The following is a 7242-nucleotide window of genomic DNA, read 5'->3' as shown; positions in this document are numbered from 1 at the left end:
AGTGGATTTTCTAAACATCCCCTCATATCCTGAGAAAGGGGGGAAAATGGGAAGCCGGGTGGGTTGAAAAAACGACCGGGAGAAAGGCCAGAATTGAAAGCAGACAGAGAGAGAGAGAGAGAGCTGAGCCCATTCTTGTTTCCTCAAGTCCAAGGAGGAAAGGCAGGGCAGGGTGCTTGTCTCTGCTTTTGTTTTGCTTTGAGCTGGGAGCTGTGCAGAGCTCAGGTCCAAGCCCTCCCCCCCCGCCCCAGCTCTGAGTGAAACTCCCCCTTGGAGCTCGGTTCCTTTTTGTTTGTTTTGAATCGAAAGTTTTGGAAAAGGCTCCAGCTGGCAGGGGGCGGGGGAAGGACGGGAAGAAGTTTTAAAGACGGCTCCAGCCTTTTGCCTATTGGACCAAAGCCTCTCCCCCCAAGTTCTGTGCTTTTTCCAGTTGTATTTTTTTCCCACCGGCTGCCGGGCTGTTTCTCCGCAGCGCGGCACGGAAGGGCCCCCAGGCGCACGGCCCGCGGCGATGCTCTAGGGTCCGCTGAGATGCGCTAGCGGCAGAGCCCGAGCCCGAGCCCATCCAGGGGAGCGGCCGGGAGCTGGGAGGCACGGAGCCGCTGGGGCAGGCGGCGGGCAGGGCAGGGCGATCGGGAGAAGAGGCGGAGGGAGAGGAATCGCTCGCGGCTGGAGGCTGGGGAGCGAGCCCCGCGCACGGTAAGCGGCGCGCCCGGGAGAGCTGCGCTGCGCTGCGCTCTGGTGGCTGGAAATCCCGTCGGGCGAGCCCCGCTGGGGAGGGGCGGGCAGCGGGGCAGGGGTCACGCTCAGCCCCGCGGCCAGGAGCCGCTTTCGGCTGGCGGGGAAGAAGGGACTCCGCTGCCCAGCCTGGAAGCCGCCAGTCCAGGCAGCTGGATTCGCACCTGGCCCTCGCCCCGGGTCCTAGGATGTGCTGCCAAGCGCCCAGCTGCCGGGGAAGGGGCGAGGGGGCTGCAAGGCGGCGCAGCATCCCGCCCGGACGGCCGGGGAAGTGAGCTGGGGCCCCTGCAGAGCCCGCTGGTGGTGCCCCGGGCGGGAGCAGCGATCAGGGCTGCGGGGATCTTCCCCACGGCTACAAATCTGGCTGGCTTGTCCCAAGGGCAGCGCGCGCCTCTGGGGCTCATGGCTTGGTCCCTTGTGCGCAGCCCACACTGATCCGGGATGGCAGCAATTGCAAAGGTTAGCAGCATCTCTCCAGGACTTGGTCCTCGAAAGGGAAACACAAGGCTGAGAAATGCCTCTGCAGCAGGACAGGAGGGCTCAGGAGATGGGCAGTGACCTTTCACCTCCTGGGCATTTGTTTCAGTGGTTGCTAAACCCGGGGTTGTGAGTTCAATCCTTGAGGGGGCCACTTAGGGGGCAAAATCAGTACTTGGTCCTGCTAGTGAAGACAGGGGGCTGGACTTGATGACCTTTTGGGGTCCCTTCCAGTTCTAGGAGATAGGATATCTCCATATATTATTATTTATTATTATTATTAGCAGGATGGCTGTTTAGTGCTCTCTGGGGCGTGAGTCGGGGTCTTCCTCCAGTTCCTACTGGAGATATGCGCTCAGGTCACAAAAAGCACCACCACCAGCGACCTGCTCGCTGGTAGTCTGAGCTGAGAGGCCGGAATCTGAATGGGCCCCAGAGATTGAATTACCATCAAAGAAAGTCACATTGGTGGGGCACTGTGGGAGGAAGCAGGTACCCACATGGCCGGTACTCTGGTACTCGAAAGCAGGGGTGTCACTCTGGTTCTACAGAGACGGCTGAGTTATGCTTTTAAGGGTGGTCTTTGGTCAACGGCCACAACATTCAGTCTAGTCTAGCCTGGCTCTGCAGCGGAGTGCTGCTCGTCTGAGTGGGAGCTTTGCAAAAGATCAAGGATTGAAGGGGGGTAATGGCAAATGTTAGGCCCTGCTTCAGGAAAGCTGTGAAGCACCAGCTCCAGTCCCCCCCTCCCCTCCTCCCATTTCAATGGGAGTCAGGCGAGAGAGGGCCAGGGCCAGGCAAGGCGGCTATGATGTTCTGAAAGTGAGACTGTGAAGGAGGCAGGGCTTCCCGAATGAATAACAAGCCCTTGGGTGGGGCTGATGGGAAGGTGGCCACATCTACTCTCTAGCCTCACATCAGAGGGTTATTAGTGCAGGCTGGGACTTTCCGAAGGCTATGGGGGCCCGGGATGCAGTGTCGGTCGCAACCTGCAATTAGCCAAGGGAATTAGTGCTGGGCAGGACAGCCATGCCTATGACAGCGCTGAGATGAGGACCTGCTGGTTATCAGCCCAGCAGCAGAAACGGGGAGCATTTTCTTTGAGCCTGATCCTACAGCCCTGATTCAGGTGTGTGGGCCTCACTCACACAAGTAAGGCTGGGGGGGGGGGGGGGGGGGCTTGGGGGGGGGGGACTGTCTCAGGCCCATGAAGCAGGGTGAAGTTTGGCTCTTACCTACTGTACCTGAGCATTGCAGGCTCCACTCTGCCCTGAGCTACCCCTCCACGGGGGTGGGTGGGAGTCTGCTGCTGTGAGCTGGGGACTGGACCAAATCCTGGCCCCATTTGTTGACTTCGATGGAGCCCAGCTCTGGCCCGGAGGCCGCCTGAAGGCTGGGATTGTTCTGGCTTTGTCAACGTCCTGTCAATGAAGGCCTCTGGGAGTTTGTTTGTTTTGTTTAAACAAAGGGGCTGAAATCCCAAAGAGGATCTTTGAGGGGATTGTATAAACCGGGTATTGTTTCCCCAAGCGCTGGAACCACTCCAGAAAGCTCCTTCTGCTCTGCTGGGCAAACAGGACATAATGAGGCTGGTTTGGGTTGTTATTCCCCACCCCCCAAATGCCTAATTAGGCTCCCTGAACCAAACACCCCTCTGGCCCCCTCAGCTTCCAACCCCCCCAGCGGGGCCTGCCTGGGTCTGGAGCTGCAGTGTCTTTCTGGAACCGAGCAATATATTGAAACTGAGCATTATTATTTTCATTGCGGTAGCACTTTGAGGCCCCGAGTGAGATCCAGGCCCCATTGTACTAATGGGGCACATACACCCAGCAAGAGACAGGAGAGCTCCCTGCTTAAGCAGACCAAGAAGGTTTTAGTATCCCCAGTTTACAGATGGGGAACTGAGGCCCAGAGAGTCAGTGAGCTGCCTAAGGTCGCAGAGGAAGCCTGTGGCAGAGGTGGAAATTGACCCCAGATCTCTCCTGGGCCTCGATCCAACGCTTCAGCCACAGGAGCAAATTGCACCTTGCAGTGCTGTGCTGCATGGCATGTGTTGAGAGCCCGCAGTGCCCTGTGAAGGGGGCAGGAACTGGAAGAGGAAGGGGCAGAAGGGACAGCGTGGAGAGAGAGGAAGTGCTAAGGTCAGCGGTGGAGCTTGCCCTCTGAAAGATGCACAGATGATACCAGTCCGTTGCCTCTCCCTGCAGCACAGGCAGAATGTCCCACTCACAGGGTGCTGGAGACACCACTGCTGCTCCTCCCCCACCGTGCAGCGTGCTCCCTGCTGGCTGGGCACTGCCCTCCTTCCCAGAGGGCTAGATCCATGTCTGAGATCAGTAAGAATGAGGATGGTTACATAAGGAGTCAGCAGATTGTCATTGAAAGGGCCGGTGCAGAAAACAAACCCCGGCAAGTCCCCATAAGAAATGATGCCCCCAGGCAACTAAAATTCAGTGAGAGGCGATGTAAATGACGTATATCCCGCTGTGGTGTTTGCTCTCCTATGCCTGTAGTGTACCCAATTGCCATGGCATACGCCCGCCTCCGAGCATCACACCTGCCTACACCCATCACGCCAGCTCTCCTACATCCCTGGCTGCGCCCACCTCTCCCCAGCACTAGAGTACCCAATAGTGTGCCCCTGGAGCAAATCTGAAATTGGGGGTGGGGGTGGGAACAGGAACGAAGCCCTGTTTGGAGGGTGTGCAGATGAGTAAGTGCACTGGCACATTGTACCTGTATATCGGGAGCAGAGACAGGCCTGGATCAAAAACCCAGTTCCCAAGGCACCTTGTGCCCACATCTGAAGAGGAGAATCCTTAGTTCCTGTCCCTCTTACCAAAGAACTTAGGGCAAGATGCGAGCAAGCTGGAACGTTTTGTCTCTGGGTGGGCACTGGGCAGGAAGAGAATAAGCTTCCCATGGTTCCAACACCTCATGGAGCAGATGGACTTTTTGCCCTGCCCAGAAGGGGGTTTATCACTTACTAGTGGCACTCAGTAGCCAGAGACCTGGCAGGCAACCTAAGCCGGCTGATCGATTCTGCAGGCCTGTCTCCTGCTGCCCTGCGTGCTGGGTTCTCTGCCTTCATATTCTTGGCCTGCCCAGCACTTTAAGGGGCTGTGACTGAAATCTTAATGTTACCGAGACACAGTAATTGGCACCAATTAAATTGCTACATTCATGTTTGAATTGCTTTAACTGGCGAGACACACTGTCTTATTTATACAAAAAATATGTTTGCTTGTGGGTTTCTCTGAACTGGGGCCAGGAGAAAATACACCATCGCAAGCCGCTTTTTCTGAAGGCGCATTCTCCCCTTGCGAATTGGAAGTCACTTCAGTTTCAATTTATTTGCCTGGAAACTGGTTGCAGAATAGAAGCCCCCCTTGTTTAAGGGATTGGGAGCTTCGACCACCTTTCAGAGCTCCCCCACCCCCCTTTGCACGCAGCTGCCAAGCTTTTCTCCTCCAGCCTGGGAGTTTTTCAAGAGAACATGGATGTGGCTTTATTTAGGAAGGAGAATTCCTCCAGGCCTAGGAACGCATATTGATCGTTCTCAAAGCTGTGTCTGGAGGGCCGAGAAGGGAAGGTAGCTTTGGGGAGCTGGCTGCAGCCAGAGACTGTCCTAGGAAAGCATGGAAATCCAGCTCAGATTAGTGTCCTCCCAAAGCGATTACCTGCTGTTCAGGGGAGGGCCAGCCCCTAGAGCAATGGGACCCTGATCCTGAGTGAGGCCCCAGGGCATTAGAGTGATGGGATGAGAAGAATGGAATGCCAGGGTCCCAGCTCCCTTGCCCCTGTACGGAGGCACCAAAAGAAGAGGAAACCTTTCCAGGTTATCAAGGACAGGCTCCCCAGTCCCCGGCATCCACGGAGAGTGGCAGCGCCAGTGATTAGGTCTCCATCGCCTCTGCTGGAGCCATGAAACTAAATTTCTAGAGGATGGAAGCTCTAGTGGTTGGGCTCCCTGCCCCGCTCTACCCTGCTGCTGGAGAGAAGGTCAAGAGCTTGGCTTTGAGCACTCCCTCCTCCTGCAGCCTAGAGCGGAGATCAGTGTGTGTTGGGACATCAGCGCACTGGGATCCTAGTGGAAGTCCCTATCACTTCTCACGGGTGGACATCCCTTGCTCTCTGCCACGCCTGCTCCCCTTCAGGCTGAGCTTGGCGTTGGCAGGACTGGGGACACATTGCTGAGAGAATCTCTTCGATTCCTTCCAGGCCTTTCTGAGGGTGTCCCCAACAAGCAGGGGTGGACCGTGTCCGTCAGGTGGACCTGTGAGAGCAGCGGGTCTCCATCCCTGCCTGTGCTGCATAACCCTCCTGGCAAATGCACCCGGGCTCGTTCTCTGCCGCTCTTTGTCTGTCCCCACTCGCTCTCCTGTTTGCCCGTGAGAAGCCCCTTCAAAATGTTGTGATTGTAAGGGGGGGGGGCCTCCGCAGCTCTGCGCAGCTGTATCGCAGGGGTCTGACCTCAGCTTCCTGCTGAGCCGGCAGGAGGTTTGCTGCTTGGCATTTTGCAAGAGAGCAGGAATCTTTGCATGCGGCTTTGGCTGTCAGACCGCCAGGCCTGGAATGAGGAGGCCTTGGCTCTCCTTCCCCTTTTCCTATCTGTGGCTTTCCGGTCCCAGAAAGACAGCAAGGCTTATGGAGCACGCAGCTCCCCAGGAGCGGTGCTGGTGTCAGGGATTGATGGGGATGGAGCTGCTGACAAGCTAATTGGTTCAGGGGCTTGGGGAGCTCTGGCTCCGGGCCGGGTGGTCAGCGGAGTTACGCAGGGGATGAAACTGACCCCCGTCTCTCTTGTGTGAAGCTGTGGGAAGTTTTTGACCCACCAGCTATTCAGTGAGCAAAACCCTCCTCTTCCACTGTGTGACTGCAATGCTCCAGTCTGACCCATGGGTGTCCCAGAAGGTCGAGTCAGCAGTTCCTCATGGGATTCTCCTCTCCCCTCCAGCTGTCCCCCCCAAACATCCACCTTCCTCTTAGGGGCTGCCCGTCCCCTGCCACCCTTACATCCATTTTGCTTTTCCATCTTCTCCAAGGCAGTGACTAGAGCTGAACGGAACAATTCCCCCCACCAGTCCAATCGGCAGGAAATCTCAGCCCCACTGGTTTCGGAGCAGATGGTCCAAGGCACAGATGCCTCCGACGGTATCACTTAGTGTGTCCGTGGCACTTCCCATTACGGGATCTCAGAGTGCTCCAAACACTAATGGATGAGGCCTCACAGCATCCCCACCTATTTTTCCACATAGTGGAACCAAAGCACAGAAAGATCGAGGGGCCACATTCTCACACTTGTGCACGGGCCTGACTTGTGTGTGCACCCCTCTCCCCCCAGTACAGCTGCACCAGTGAGGGGTGTTTACACCCCCTCTCCCGTCACACCTGTGCATGCGCACGAATCAGACTTCTGCATGCACGTCAATGTTGCATTATGCTTTTGAGAGGGTGGGCAGAAGCCACTTGCTCGTGGTCGCACAGGGAGTGAGTGGCAGAGCAAGGCCAGTGCCCAGATCTCCTGAGTCCCACTCTGAATGCTTTAACCACAAGACCATCCGCTCCCATCCCTTGCCTGTAGCATTTAGCCCGGCACTTCCTACCCTGTGTTATTTTTTTCTCTGGGCACCACCAATCAGTGTGTCAGCTACACTGCTTAGCTCAGCCAGGGCCCCCTCAGGACCATACCTGGTATTCGTCTTCTGCTCCGTTCCGCTTCCTCCTTTCTTGTCTCTCTCTAATCTGCTGCTCACCGCTGTGCCTCTGAGCATAGGGTCTACATTGCACCCCAGTGCTGTCCCATGAGTATCTCCACCTGCCTCTTTGCACTGAGACATATTATTATCGTTAATTATTTGTATTACAATAGCACCTGCCGGCCCCAGTATGTCAAGCACTGCACGTACACAGAGTGAGGGACAGTCCTTGTCCCCAGAGAGCTTACAAAAGAGGCAGAACACTTCGAGTCAGCAGCTGTCCAAATGGTCTGTGTTTGTACAGCGCCTAGCACCGTGGGCTCCCGGC

At 56.5% G+C, this 7242-nt stretch overlaps 1 protein-coding gene across 1 annotated transcript in view; it reads left to right on the top strand.

The window, feature by feature from the left end:
- The first annotated feature begins 582 nt into the window (after nt 1–582).
- The window catches only part of PDGFRB (platelet derived growth factor receptor beta), a 61724-nt gene continuing 55064 nt past the window's right edge, over nt 583–7242 (top strand). Inside the window, exon 1 of the mRNA XM_024199792.3 lies at nt 583–699. The gene's annotated coding sequence lies outside the window, so the exon portion shown is untranslated. The remainder of the gene's footprint in view (nt 700–7242) is intronic.

The sequence above is a fragment of the Terrapene carolina genome, unplaced genomic scaffold, assembly GCF_002925995.2.
Source record: "Terrapene carolina triunguis isolate 2854851 unplaced genomic scaffold, T_m_triunguis-2.0 Scaffold629, whole genome shotgun sequence".
Taxonomy (NCBI): Eukaryota; Metazoa; Chordata; order Testudines; family Emydidae; genus Terrapene; species Terrapene triunguis.
This window is presented reverse-complemented; position numbering and strand designations above follow the sequence as displayed.